This window comes from Pinus tabuliformis, chromosome 6 (assembly GCF_031772625.1).
Source record: "Pinus tabuliformis cultivar Carrire ecotype Pingquan chromosome 6, CPIR1, whole genome shotgun sequence".
Lineage (NCBI taxonomy): Eukaryota > Viridiplantae > Streptophyta > Pinopsida > Pinales > Pinaceae > Pinus > Pinus tabuliformis.
This window is the reverse complement of record NC_142292.1, coordinates 2,011,261,849-2,011,277,515: the sequence shown is the minus strand read 5'-3', so window position 1 is coordinate 2,011,277,515 and position 15,667 is coordinate 2,011,261,849. Positions and strand designations below refer to the sequence as shown.

The 15,667-nt window shown below is 38.9% G+C and overlaps 1 pseudogene; it reads right to left on the bottom strand.

Annotated features, from left to right (window-relative positions):
- LOC149267328 (cytokinin dehydrogenase 5-like) overlaps nucleotides 1-15,667 on the bottom strand; it is a 125,675-nt pseudogene that overhangs the window by 107,071 nt on the left and 2,937 nt on the right.

Sequence of the window (15,667 nt, the reverse complement as noted above, 5' to 3'; positions counted from 1 at the left end):
TCTCCTACCACCTTGCTCATTATGTGTGTGGTCCTTTGGTATTGTCTTCTTGAAGTGTGGGGCATTCACGAGTTAGCATGGGACAACACTTTGTTTTGGTTGCTTCAAAATTGCCCAATATGGATCGCAGAAAAAGAAATGACTGAGACCCTTCATTCCAGTTGGTGGAATGCAAAAACAGAAGGCCAAATCCACAACCCTAAGGAATGTTATACTTTGCTTTTTGGTATAGGTGTTAAAAGAGAAACTTTGTAGGCCTAACAATGGTTCAATCAAAACATACCAATACACATCCAACAAACAGTTCATGGACTGAGCGATTTAGTGAGATATAGGCATCTCTAGATGTCCAAATGATAAATCCGAGTTTAATTTAAAAATTGGGTCTTAGACTCTACATTTCTGAGGTCTTTAGGCACAAATATGTTTCAAGCTATGGAATTTTATTAGATAGGCAAGACTCTGGTTGTTATCACATTGGGTAACTAGGGACATAACGAGGTAACTTGAAATGGTATGGAGAGTTCCCTTTTCACTAAATTTCAATGTTATTGGCTAGGAACCAAATAAAGAGGAAGTATGGGGAATGTCACCAAAACTTCTAACTCACATGGTATCAACTCTAACTTTTTTTTTTCTAAATAAGACTGAGCTATTATATTACAGCAAAAGCAGAATTACATCAGTAGTATTACAACAGAGCCGAGGCCCTGTAATTCCTGTCGTAGGACTGACAGTAGACTCAAGAATATTCATTTCCAGGATTACAAAAGACTGATACATGAACCAGATCGACATTCATGAGACCGACATACATAGTTAGCTGAGACTGAAACAACTATAGATAGCCGACACTGTAACAGAGAAGAACAGAGGTACAAAATGACATAGTGCAGACACATATAAGATAGCGGTGGGAGCAGACAATGAGAAAATTCCTTGCTTAGAAACCTGAAGCGAAATGTTGGGCATACTATTCATCATCAGTGGTGTGCGGGTCGTCCTCCATCTTGCAACGGGGAGGCTGGTGGATGTCCTGTTCGGTGTGAACGTTGCGCTGCACAGGTTCACTTGGGCCTGCTCCAGGATCTGGGGAGAGGCTGTCTTGAACAGGGCGCAGTATGTCAATGGCGGGAAGTTGCATATCAACTGTGGGTGCCAACCCAGGAATCCGCGGAGGGCTGGCACGAGGAGCCTCATCTTGACCCCAAGGATTGCTGCAGTGCTCCACCGAAACCGTTACAAAGAAAGTGGAATTAGACAATGTACATGGAATGCGGTATCTTACCATTGGGTGCTCAGAGTGCCCACATTCCATCCGTTCTTGGAATTCCGCCGCTCTTCCTCTGCCCGGAGGCCTTCCCCTGGTTCGTCTGCGCTCAGAAGAAACTTCAATTGAGGAGGAGGGAGAGGGGGCATGCCTCTGAGACGAGGCCCTGCCACTATAACTTCCACGCCTACTGATTCCTCGTTGGCGTTCTCGCTGCATGCTTGAATTGGGTGGGTAGCAAGTATGCTCACGCGTAGCTTCCCTCAGAACCAGACTACCAATCCTTAAACCAGACTGCGGGTAGCAGGTATGCACCACCGCCAAGCTCCCAATCTCTATACCAGACTGCGGGTGTGCTCCCGAATTGCTCGAATTGAAGGCCTCTGAACCTCCACAGTCGCTCTCAGAACCCGAATAGGAGCCAATACAGAGAGCCACCGCCACCTCCCTCAAGACCAGAGCAGGAGCAAACGCGAATTGCAGGAAAATGTCTGAGAACCTGTGGCTTTGAAGTGCCATGTTCACGTTACCAAGGCGAGCAATTAATGTCGAAGGGACGCTTCTGCCATGAGCCATAACCTTCATTCTTAAATGCTGCGTGCTGTGACAACTAGTGTACGTGGCTCGTCCGGGCGGACACATGCCCTTCTGACGAGCTACAAACCCTCTGTATCTAATAACCACCCGCATCCGGGAGTATCAACTCTAAATTAATAGTCATTAAGAATGGTTAATTTCAAAACCTTTAGGGAAAAGCCTAAAAAATCTAAAACTCTTTCTCCTCACATATATATAATATGACATTATCTATCTATCTATCTATCTAGCTATCTATCTATCTATCATACTTTATTCTAATACATCTATGATGTCATCATATTATAACTCTTATAATTTATTCTAATACATATATAAAGAGGAAGTATGGGGAATGTCACCAAAACTTCCAACTCGCATGGTATCAACTCTAACTTGATAGTCATTAAGAATGGTTAATTTCAAAAACTTTAGGGAAAAACCTAAAAAATCTAAAACTCTTTCTCCCCACATATATATAATATGACCTTATCTATCTATCTATCTGTCTGTCTATCTATCTATCTATCAATCATACTTTATTCTAATATATCTATGACGCCATTATATTATAATTTGGAAAAACTTCATATACTTTATTCTAATCTATGGGGAATGTCACCAAAACTTCTAACTCACATGGTATCAACTCTAACCTAATAGTCATTAAAAATAGTTAATTTCAAAAATTTTAAGGAAAAACCTAAAAAATCTAAAACTCTTTTTCCCCACATATATATAATATGACCTTATCTATCTATCATATTTTATTCTAAAAAATCTATGATATCATCATATTGCAACTCACCTTTATTCTGATACATCTATAACGTCATCATATTATAATTTGGAAAGATTTCATATACTTTATTTTAATTTATTAGAGAAAGTTTTTACAAAACTATCTTAAATATTGAAATAAAGTTTTTACAAAATTATTTTAAATATTTCTTTTACAATTTTGATATATGAGAAACAACTTTAGAATAATAAAGTAACACTAAGAAATAAATATATATATATATATATATAATTGTAATTTAATTATTATTAATATGGAATAATTTTTTATAAAGAAAAAATGCTTTTATATGTTCAATTCTAATTGAGCAAAATAAATATATACAAACTTAGCTAAAATTAATTATTTATATGTATATACACACTAGTGACTTCAACGAGAAAAACAATCACCAAATAATAAAAGTTAAAAATACTGTATCTCAAGCTACATTACTGTCTTTTTGTAATTATGCAGAAGACAGAAAGGTACAAAATTTAACTATGCGCATCTGACCTCTTGCAATTATCTAATGAGGATCACATCGATCCTACAAAATGTTCCCTGAAACAATATAGAAAAAAAATCTTCGCATTTTGAGGGGGACGACAATTTTTTTTTAAATAACTATGTTACAATGGGAACTATGTGAATCTAACCTTTAGCAATTATCTAATGATGTCGCATCAATCCCACACAATGTTCCCTGAAACTACATAAAAAATAGTCTTTATCATACCTGGTCATCAGTGTCGTTGTTCATGTAGTTCATGGTCATTTCGAGGCAGTACAAGAGACGGCCCTCTGTGTTCAGATTTTTCACTTTGACTGGATTCTCAGGCGAGAAGAAAGACGACATCCAATGGTTGAGTAGTCCGTCCTTGTTTACAGCTACAAATCCGTCAACATAATCGAATGTGAGATTACCTATGGGATGTGATATTAAAAATTCCTGATCGTTGGTAAAGCTTTGAAGTTTGAGTACAGAACTCTGATCCATTTCACCTGTACAATCAATATTATGCATAAACTCTGATTATTTCGAAATTACTTACAAAATACATCCATTAACATACAAATCTCTGAAGGGTCGATAATAATATCACACACACCCTTTGTGGCGCGGGCTCAAGAGCAATCCGAGCCTTGGTGATAATGCCGAATTGACCTAGCCCACCAAGAACTGCATGAAATAGCTCTGTATTCTGGTCTTTAGACCAATTCAATACTTCCCCTTTCCCTGCATGGTATATTCGACATTAATAGAAACTAAAAGAAAAAAAGGGAGTATCAATTTATAAGTAAAGGATCCTATTGGGTTTGTTTGAGAAGTTTACCTGTGACGACTTCAAGCTGATAGACATGGTTGATCTGGGGGCCATGGCGAAAAGCTTGGCCACTTATTCCAGCATTGGAGAGCGTTCCACCGACTGTGAGATATAGGTAGTCTGTCCATGACTTTGGAGGCAAACCTTCCTTGAGCGTGGCATGCAACACGTCGATCCACAAGTCACCTCCATTGATATCGACATATAACGAACCCTGGTTCTTCACATCTATGACCCCTTTGAGGGAATCCATTGCTATGATAATTCCATTTTCTGCTTGAGGTTGTCCGTCGAGGGAAGAAGCATGAGCATGGTCTCTGGCAGCAATTGTGAGATCGGACGAGGAACCATATCTGTAAATCGACTTGACCAGTGTTGCAATGTATCATACGGCTCTGGGATGAGTTCTATGTCGATTCCCAAAATCAGTTTCAGCGAGATGGGTATTGTCGAAGTCAACATGTCCATCGAAATCAAAGGCTCTGAGAAGCGAGCATCCTAGATCCATTGCTGACAAACCCACAACGGAAATCAAGCTGGTAATCACAAATATCAATACCAGCACCGAAGTCCTGTTCTCCATAGAAATATATCACAACAAGAGGGCTATGGTGGAAAGTGGATATATGGGTGGCGCCCCAATATATAATTGAACAGGCTGAGAAACAGAATGTGAAATGGACACTCAACAACTTTGAACAGTCGCTCTGCAGGATCTCTCCTTTTTCGAATTTCACAATGCTTCGGTTATAAGCTAACTTGCTCTGATATCTTTCCGCAGTAAATGTGGTTGCTTTCTCCAACATAGAATCCTTCTTTTCTTAGCATTACCTTAACAAACTTTATCTTTCCAGATTTGCTCAGCACAGACGGGCGACCACACTAGGAAATCAGGGAACATAGAAACGAGAAAGGATTGGCGGGCTGATATGCATGAGACGAAATAGCGCGCATGAGGAAATTTGAAAAGATGGATATTGACAGGAAGACGCTCAATGCTCAGTATAGGCATGTGCCATAGAGGGTATTAATCATTTGAATTTAGGAATACATAGATCGTGGACTCACGTATCAATAGAAGAGGATGAATTTTGGAATACAGAACTCGTGAAAATCATGTAATTGGAAAAAAAAGAAGATGATGGGATGAAATCAGTTGAAATAGTTGGTACTAAACAGCTGGCAGGCACACAAGAAATACCAATACCACGGCCCCATAAGTAGAAATAGCAATACCATCGCTCCATAAATAGATGGGCGGATCTGCGCTATAATGAGGACCAATTTAATAATATAATTCGTTTATATGATTTGTCCAGCATGCAGGCCAAAAAATCTCACGGACTCTACATCAATTTTTCAGATTATCAGTCGTACTGGCTTGTTGGGAAAGTTCGGTAGCATTTAGTGTTGGAAATAATAATCTCAACCACCACAATAAACAGCTTGACAGCAGTCATACATGTCAAACACTTTTGCAGCGATACATGTAAGATATTTTTGCATATCAAGGTGAAGATAGATCTCAAGTCAGACGCATTTAGAAACCCAACAAAGGCATTTAAAGAATTTATGTGGATAGGTAAAACCTTGTCCACACTCTAGAAACACCTAATCACACTCAACAACAACATCAAAATTAATTTCGCTCTGCCATGAAAGAAATGTAAAATTGTATGGTAAGTTAAATATGAATGTAAAACTCATTTTGATTGTAAGGGGTAGAGAGGTTAGAGAGAGTAAGAGATAAAGAAAAAAGCGCAAGTCTCTATGGAGAAAATGTTGGAGCAATTTTTGGTGGGCGCACGAAAACAACATTTTTACTATGTGTTATTCTGTGTAAATTTAAATCATTGTGAAACTATTATTTTACTTTACTTTGTAAATGAGCGGCAGTCTCATGTAGATGTATTTTCATGTTTAAGAAATGAATACTAAGTCTTAGTGTGTTGCTCCAAACCTATCTTGTTATTTTTGGTGTGAGTATTCATTAAGTCTTTGGAATAGTTCTAGGGTGGGCGAAATCAAGTCTGGGAAATTATCCTCGCGGTGAACTCTGTTTCGCGGTGCGCGAACCTAGTTTCACGAAAGTAGCTTTGTGAAAGCCATAACTCTCTGCCTCTCCCCTCCACGAAAATGAAAAGTCTAGGGAATTAACCTCGCGATGCACAAACCTAGTTTCGCGAAAGTAGCTTCCTCAAAGCCATAACTCTCTACCTCTCCCCTCGGCAAAAACGAAAATTAAATTCGCCAAATATTTCTAACATGTTATCAGAGTAGGTTAAACTCTGTTAGTGTAAAACGTGTTTTTACTAACAGTGAAAATTGTTTTGAGCACACATTGTTTTTAGCATATTACTCTGTTAGTGTAAAAAGTGTTTTTACTAACAGTGAAAATTGTTTTGAGCACACATTGTTTTGAGCATATTTACCAACAGGTAGAAAGTTTCCCCAAAGCCATAACTCTCTACCTCCCCCCTCAGCAAAAACGAAAATTAAATTCACTAAATATTTCTAACATGGTATCAGAGTAGGTTAAACTCTGTTAGTGTAAAAAGTGTTTTTACCAACAGTGAAAATTGTTTTGAACACACATTGTTTTTAGCATATTTACAAGCAGGCAGAAAGTTTGTTTTTACACTCAGAAATGGCAACATCAAACACAAGCTTGACTAATCCTCAAATACCTCAGTTTAATGGCAAAAATTATGATTATTGGGCTATTACAATGAAGGCCCTGTTTTCTTCTCAAGACATTTGGGATTTGGTAGATAATGGTTTTCAAGAACCAGCAAATGCAGCAGCATACAATGCCTTATCTCAACAAGAAAAAGATGTGTTAAGGGACAACAGGAAGAAGGATTCAAAAGCCCTGGTTTATATTTTCCAAGTAGTTCATGAAAGTATTTTCCCAAGGGTTGCAGCAGCAACGAAGTCCAAGCATGCATGGGACACCCTCTAGATAGCCTACAAAGGCATGGCAAACGTCAAAACAATAACGCTGCAAATGTTGAGGAGAGATTTTGAGACACTTTGTATGAAAGAGTCTGATAATATAGACTCGTTTTTTACACATGTAAGTGGGTTGGTTACTCAAATCAGGTCTCATGGTGAGACACTTGAGGAAATAAGAATAGTTGAGAAAGTTTTGAGAAGTTTGCCAGCAAGGTTTGAGGGCCATTTTTGTGGCCATAGAAGAGACAAAGGATCTCTCACAGTTCTCAGTGGATGAGCTTAATGCATCACTGATTTCTCATGAACATAAACTTAATAGAGCAGCAAGCTCCTCATTGGATCATGCCTTCAAGACACAAGTATCATTTGGTCAAGGTCGAGGCAGAGGAAGATCAAACGCTAGAGGAAGAGGAAGAAGCCCACACAGAGGTGGAAGAAGCAGCCTTTCATGCTCAAATGGAAGAGGGAGCAATCAAAATCCAAGTCAAGGCCCAAGCCAAAATCAAGTACAAGGTCAGAGGTACGATAAATCTCAAGTTCAATGTCATTACTGTAAGAAGTATGGTCATTATGCAAATGAATGTAGAAAGAAGCAATATGATATTAGTAACAAACCAAGTGTAAATTTCACAAGAGAAAATCAGAACCATGATAGCATGTTTTTAGCTTGTAATATAGCACAAGAAAAACAGAGTGATATATGGTATCTAGATTCAGGGTGTAGCAACCACATGTCAGGAAACATAGAAATGTTTTCTGATCTAGATGAAAGTGTGAAATCTGAAGTGACATTAGGGACTGATAGCAAAGTCTCTGTCATGGGAAAAGGTAGAGTTAATATCCTAACAAAGAAGGGGGAGAAGAAATACATCTCTGATGTTTACTTTGTCCCCGGTCTGAAACATAATCTCATGAGCATTGGACAACTCATGCAGAAAGGCTACAATGTCTTATTTAAAAATGATGTGTGCACAATTTTGGATAGGCCTCCAAGCAGACAGTTGATTGCAAAGGTTCAAATGACAGACAATAGAATGTTTCCCCTAAAAATAATATCAGATTTGCAGAAAGAAGGTGCACAAGCACAACTATCTATGAACTCACAAGAAGATGGAAGAAAAGAGGCAGTTACCACACAGGTGAACCTTCAAACAGAGGTAAAAGATGAAAACTGGTTATGGCACTTAAGATTTGGACATCTCAACTTTGGAGGTTTGAATTCGCTGCATAGGAAAGACATGGTGAAGGGTTTACCACTCATAGAAAAACCAGACAGCATATGTGAAGGATGTATCTTGGGAAAACAACATAGAGAGACATTTCCAGCAGGAAAGTCAGTGAGGGAAAAGGCACCTTTGGAGATTGTCCACTCAGACCTATGTGGACCAATGCAGACACCATCAATTGGTGGCAGCCACTATGTATTGACCTTCATAGATGACTACACAAGGAAGACATAGGTCTTTCTCCTAAAACAGAAAAGTGAAGTGTTTGAGTGCTTTCGCCAATACAAGGCTCTTGTTGAAAAGCAAAGCGGACATTTCATCAAAGTCCTTAGCACTGACAGAGGTGGTGAATACATCTCAAATGACTTCCTTCGATTTTTCAAGGAAGATGGAATTCATAAGAAATTTACAACAAGATATACACCGCAGCAAAATGGTGTGGTAGAAAGGAAGAATAGGACCATTATGGAGATTGCAAGGAGTATGTTGAAGGCAAAGCATTTGTCAAATGACTATTGGGCTGAAGCTGTCGCTTGTGCAGCATATATCTTGAACAAATGTCCAACCAAAAGTGTCCAGAACATTGTTCCTGAATAGGCATGGAGTGGAAGAAAACAAAATGTCACTCACATGAGAGTTTTTGGATGTGTGGCTTATGCACATGTCCCGGATGAGTTGAGAAAGAAGTTGGACAACAAGGGGGAGAAATGCATATTTGTTGGATACAATGATGAATCCAAGGCATACAAACTCTACAATCCATTAACCAAGAAAGTCATAATCAGCGGAGATGTGTAGTTCATAGAAGAGGAAGCATGGGATGGAAGTTTAGAAAAGACAATCAATGTCAAAGCATGCATACCGCATGAGGACAGAGAGCAATTAACAACAACAAGTAATTCCTCAACTGTGACTCCCTCTACTCCTATTCAAGTGCAACGAAGCAGGCAGCAAGCAACGTCGTCGACAAATAATAGGACAGTTTTGCACAACTAAGCAAGTGCTTCTCCAAGCACACCGTGAAGTGTGACACCAGGTGACATATCAAGCCCATCTTCAGCAAGCACAAGAAGGCCAAAATTCAGAAATTTAAATGAAATTTATGAGCAAGATGAAGTTGATAGTAGCGCAGGTCTGAATTCCTTATTTGCATTATTTTGTCATGTAGATGACCTAATTCACTTTGAAGATGCAGTCAAAGAAGAAAAATGGGTTGCGACAATGGAGGAAGAAATAGAAGCAATAGAAAGGAATGATACATGGGAGTTAGTGAGCCTTCCGAAAGGAAAACATGTTATTGGGGTAAAGTGGGTCTACAAGACCAAAAGCAACATTGAGGGGAAGATTGAAAGGCATAAAGTAAGGCTAGTTGTCAAATAATTCAAGCAGCAGCATGGAAGAGATTACGCAGAGACGTTTGCGCCAGTCGCGCGGATGGAGATAGTGCGCGTAGTTGTGGCGATTGTCGCGCAACATAAATGGACAGTTTATCAGATGGACGTAAAGTCAGCGTTCTTAAATGGAGTGCTGAAAGAGGAAGTGTATGTCGCGCAACCGCCTGGTTATGAGATTGAAGGACAAGAAGACAAAGTATATCGGTTGAAGAAAGCTATTTATGGATTGAAGCAAGCACCACACGCATGGTATAGCAGGATAGATGCTTACTTGTTGAACAATGGTTTCGACAAATGTGATGGTGAGCCTACTCTCTACATCAAAGAGAGTGAAGGTAAGATTCTCATTGTCGTCTTATATGTAGATGATTTGATCTTTATAGGCAGTGATGATTTCCTCATCGTTGATTTTAAACAAGTAATGAAGAGTGAGTTTGAAATGACTGACTTGGGATTGCTAAGATATTTTTTGGGCATAGAAGTGAAGCAAACATAAAATGGCATTTTTATCTCTCAAGCAAAGTATGTGGCAGAAATTTTGGAGAGGTTTAAAATGTAGAATAGCAAGTCCGCACCAACTCCAACTGTCATAGGGTTGAAGTTGAGCAAAGAAGATTGTAGAAGCAATGTCAATTCGACATTATACAAAAGCATGATAAGTAGCCTGATGTATTTGACCGCCACTAGGCTGGATATAATGTATGCAGTAAGTTTGGTGTCAAGGTTCATGGAGACACCCAAGGAGACACATTGGCAAGCAGCGAAAAGGATTCTGAGGTATGTCAATGGAACAAAATAGTATGGCATTTTGTACACAACAAGTGATTTCAGACTGGTTGGTTACACTGACGGTGATTGGGCAGGCAGTGTCGATGATAGAAAGAGCACGTCAGGATATGTTTTTCATTTGGGTTCTGGAGCAATTTCACAGGCTTCCGAGAAGCAGCCAATAGTGTCACTGTCAACAGTAGAAGCTGAATATGTTGCAGCAACAACAGCAGCGTGTCAGGTAATTTGGATGAGAAGGATGTTGAGGGATCTTCGTCATGATCAAGAGGGCGTGACAACTATTTTCTACGACAACACCTTAGCAATTGCATTGTGAAAGAATTCTGTCTTCCACAAAAGGACCAAGCATATTGATGCTAAATATCATTTTATTAGAGAGTTGATTAACAATGATGAAATTGTGTTGCAGCACTGCAGGTCACAGGGAACATCTTACTAACATTTTCACAAAGCCATTGGCAGGAGAAAATTTTGTTTATCTCAGAAACTGTTTGGGAATTGTCAATGCCGGCAGTTGTGATTAAGGGGGACTGTTGGAAATAATAATCCCAACCACCATAATAAACAGCCTGACAGCAACCATACATGTCAGACACTTTTGCAGCCATACATGTCAGAAATTTTTGCAGGTTGTATCTCAGCGTGAAGATAGAAGATCTGAAGTCAGACGCGAACCATTCAGAAACCCAGCAAAGGCATTTAAAGAATTTATTTACTTAGGTAAACAGATATGGGCAAGCATTAATTCAACAACCTTGCCCACACTCCAAAAACACCTATGGGACTCTGATCACACTCAACAACAACATCAAAATTAATTTCGCTTTGCCATGAATTAAATGTAAAATTATATGCTGAGTTAAATATGAATGTAAAACTCATTTTGATTGTAAGGGGTAGAGAGGTTAGAGAGAGCAAGAGGTAAAGAAAAGAGCGCAAATCTCTGTATAGAAAATGGTGGAGCAATTTTTGGTGGGCGCGTGAAAACAACAGTTTTACTGTGTGTTATTCCATGTAAGTTTAAATCATTGTAAAACTCTTAGTTTACTTTACTTTGTAAATGAGCCGTAGTCTCATGTAGATATATTTTTATGTTTAAGAAATGAATACTAAGTTTTAGTGTGTTGCTCCAAACCTATCTTGTTAATTTTGCTGTGAGTATTCATTAAGTCTCTGGAATAGTTCTGAGGTGAGCGAAATCCAAGTCTGGGAAATTAGCCTTGCGGTGCGCAAAGGTAGCTTCGTGAAATCTGCTTCGTGGTGCGCAAACCTAGTTTTGCGAAAGTAGCTTCGCAAAAGCCATAACTCTCTGGCTCTTCCCTCCGCGAAAACGAAAATTAAATTCGCCAAATATTTCTAACATTTAGTGAGTTTGTTCTTCTGTTATTTTTAGCAAACTAAGAATTTTATTTCTCATTATTTGATCGGAAGGATAAAAAATAAATTATTATGATATGAGATTAGGTTGATATTTATATAGTTTAAATTTTATAATTTATTTGTTTATTAATTGAAATTTAGTTATATAATTTTTTTTGAAAAAATATATAAATTTAACAACCATAATCACTCGAAATCTATTAGATATCTAAGTTGAGAACTTGGTCCAATCTAATTAATAAAACCATTACAAGAACGAGGAAGCTAGAAGCTATTGGACTATGAGTCCCGCGGTTGAATGGCCCGGAGGTTGGCTAGTAAGAAAATCGAGACAATCAAACACTGGATAGGGAGGTCTCAGTTCCACCTAGCTTCCAAAAACCTTTCTCCACCAACCCACCACTTTACAATACGACCACTCAATGCTCCATATGGTTAATACCATCAAACCATAGTGGAGACAATGAACTTGAACAACAAAGATGAAGAGAGATATAATACTCATGGCAATGTTAAATTTTCCCTATTGTCAAGTTCCATTCCACCACCAAGTCTTAGATTTTTGAACCCGCTCTGAGCCAAACCACACGGTCCCTAAACCATTACACTTAAGATAAGAGTGACCCATATCTGAGGACTTCGTGGAGAAGGCTCATGAAAAATAGAATCCAAATGCCCTCTTCCACCACCAACTTTCCCTCCACCATAGCATAGAAAGACTTTCAACCCATTTAAGACATGAAACAGGCTTAGTATCACAACTAGAAAGACTTAAAGCACTTAGACCCACATGATGATAATAATAAACACTGCTACTAACAAGTAACAAGGCCTAATTCAAAATTTAAAGGCTACCAAACCATGAGTAGGAATAATTCTTACATAAGATCCAAAGACCTAATCCAAACAACACTAGATGCCAATCTTACCTAAATTCCTCGCCAGTGACTCCACCAATGCCAAATACTAAAGCCCAAGGCTAAAACCACAAGTCACAGGATAAAGAATAGGGATAATCCTTATGCGAGTATCATAGACAAAATGTAAATAGCACCACAGTCCAATTATGTTCAAATTCCCCACCGATACCACTCCAATATACCGAAAACCTCTAAGAAAAGCAAGAACTGTAATTGCATGCTATATAACCTATTAATAATGTATGTTGTTATATATTTGCAATGGTTGGAGGGCTTCGGCCATAACAAAATATATATTGTTTTGTTTTGTGTGTAAGGTTGTAGTTACGGTTAGGCCGGCGGGGTCATGGCCCGTCAGCCTTTTTTTAATAAATTTTTTTGTTATGCAATGGGTTTTTGGGGTGGCAGGGGTGGTGTCCCGCCACCATAATATATATATGGGATATTTTCAAATTTTTAGAAAATAAGAGATATTGGGCAAACTAACAAGGCCACAATTTCGACCAATTTCGGGAGCTAGGTTACATGCCTCGGGGTCGATCAAATTGTAGGACACCTAAAATTGGCCCACAGTCCAACTTTGACCAAAACTTTGACTGACTTGTTCTCCCTCATACAAGCTCGGATTGACGAACCATTCACACCTCCATGATTAGGACGGTGAGATCTACGCTCTGGTCCTAAGTCGAAATCATTCTGATCACTTTGATTTTCGAGCATCTATAAGCCCTCTTTGTCCTATGTGTCTCTGGAGCCACTTGGGTCAATCCTCCCCACTGAGGAGCTTTTGGTCCTCCAAAAGCATGAAAATTAATCTGCAACTTCTCTATACCTTGTCTGCATCACAAGCGTCCAAAAAGGTCTCGCTTGCATCTCCTTCACCTTTGTTCTTCGGAGCCTGAAGCGATGAGCTGACACTTGCAACCTCTGCAACCTGTAGTACATTGTTTTGCAAATTACATGCTTGACTTTCATGACCAACTAATGACCCAAACGTCCCACACTTTCCATGAGTTTATAACACATACTCAGTGGTCAAGTTTACAACAAGATGGATGTAATACCCCAGCTAGGAAAACAAGACCAACATATCATTGTTACTTCAACAAGTGATGGAAAACACATCATCACTGCAACACATGATTTACAAATATAAGGCCAAACATTATTTTTGCTTTGACAAGTGATGGAAACACGACATCACTTTCAGAGTTTAAAATGCAACTCAAAATAAGACCAGACATCATTGTTGCTGAATAGTGATGGAAAACACATCATCACTTTTACATTTTAAAATGCAACAAATGATTTACAAAAGCACAACCATGAAAAGAAAACATGTCTAGAAACCAGTTTTCATTTATCAATGTGAATGGGTCACCTCCTTGTGATGGTTTTTCTTGTCGAACAATTGTTTCACCTGGTTCATGCACCGACGCTTTGTCTTTAAGGCGTTGCTCTAGATGGAGCCTCCCACAAGTGGTTCTTTGATGGTCACCTTTGTCGCAATGACTACAATACATCTTCTTCCTCCAGATCTGCGTAACATGTTTCTTTACCTGCTATTGAGAGGGTCTTTCACGCCTCATCCTTTTGTGTGTTGCCATTCTTTTCCAACACTTAGAAAATCTATGGTTATGTAATCCACAAAAGGTACATGTTTTTCGATGCCATGTTTTACGTTCATCTTTAACAACATGATTATATCGAAATGAACATTCGAAGATCGAAAGTGGTTATACCTTCCCTTGTTTTCTCTGATGTCATTATGGTGATGAGAGCTTCTCCAGCTCTTTCCTCGCCATGGACACTGCCATGGGATGATGGGGATGTGTTCCCATCATTTTTTTTCTCGACGATTTCAACGATGTCTCGAAAGAATCTGACACCTTCAAGCATTCTCCTTTGGTGTATCTCGAGCCTGCAAATTGAGGTTTCTGCCTAACCTCCAATGGTTGAGTTATGCCTTGGTTATTAATCCCAAGTTTTTCTTCCTCCTTGTGCCTCGTCCTGGTAAGGAGCCTCATGTTTGTCCCTATAATTGGGATCTCCACATCTCCAACAGAAATCATACTATGTGAAGATGAAACCGAAAGGAAATCAACATCTTTTACCTCCTCTGTCGATTTGGAAAGCACTGATGATGGCTTCTCATCATCTGTTGTTGGTGGTTCACTAGCTGTCTCGGCGCATTCCCTGACATCCTTTCTGACATACCCAAGTCCTACCTAATGGGGTGATTCCTCTACTTTGAAGGGGTTGATAATGCCTTGGCAATTAACACCCAAGCCTTTTCCTTCATACCCCATTTTCTTCAACAGTTTGGAGCCAATTTCTGTGGTATGATTTTCAAAAATAGCGAAATCGTCATCAGGACACATACATGAATTCATAGAATTAATTTTTACCTCACATGGGTCATGTTGCATCTTTTGCAAGGACTTGTCCTTAGCTTGCAGTTGTCATAGCAAACTATGTTTCTCCTCTTTCTCTTCATGTAGAAACATCCTTAATTCAACATTCTCTATTTGAAGGTTTTGGTTGTTGTGCTTCAATTCTTCCATGGCCTCTTCTGTGGCTTGCAGCTAAAGTTGCAATCACTCCTTTTCCTTTGTCTCTTTCTGTAGAGTTTCATACATTACTTCCAATCTTTTGGAAATTTTGAGCATGGTCTCATACATTGATTTTTCATCCTCTGTCGCTGCACGTTCCATTGTTCACACTGCAATTCACATCCACGTAAAGACCACTTTGACACCACTTGATCCAGGTTTGGGTGTGACAAAGGACCCTTCCAATACCTTTTACTTTCGTGATGTGTTAAATTGAATTTTAAAAGAACATAAAGGAATACATGTGCATGATGTAAAGAAGAGGAACATGTCAATCATCAACAACATAAAAACATAAGCTGTTGATAACGAAGTTCGTCCAGGAGGGACTACGTCCCTAGGCCTCGGTGTCAAGATGGTGTAGGCCTCTGCATTATGTGTTGTCAATAGTGATGATGTATACAAGAGATGATGTCGCAATCATACAAGGAAAATT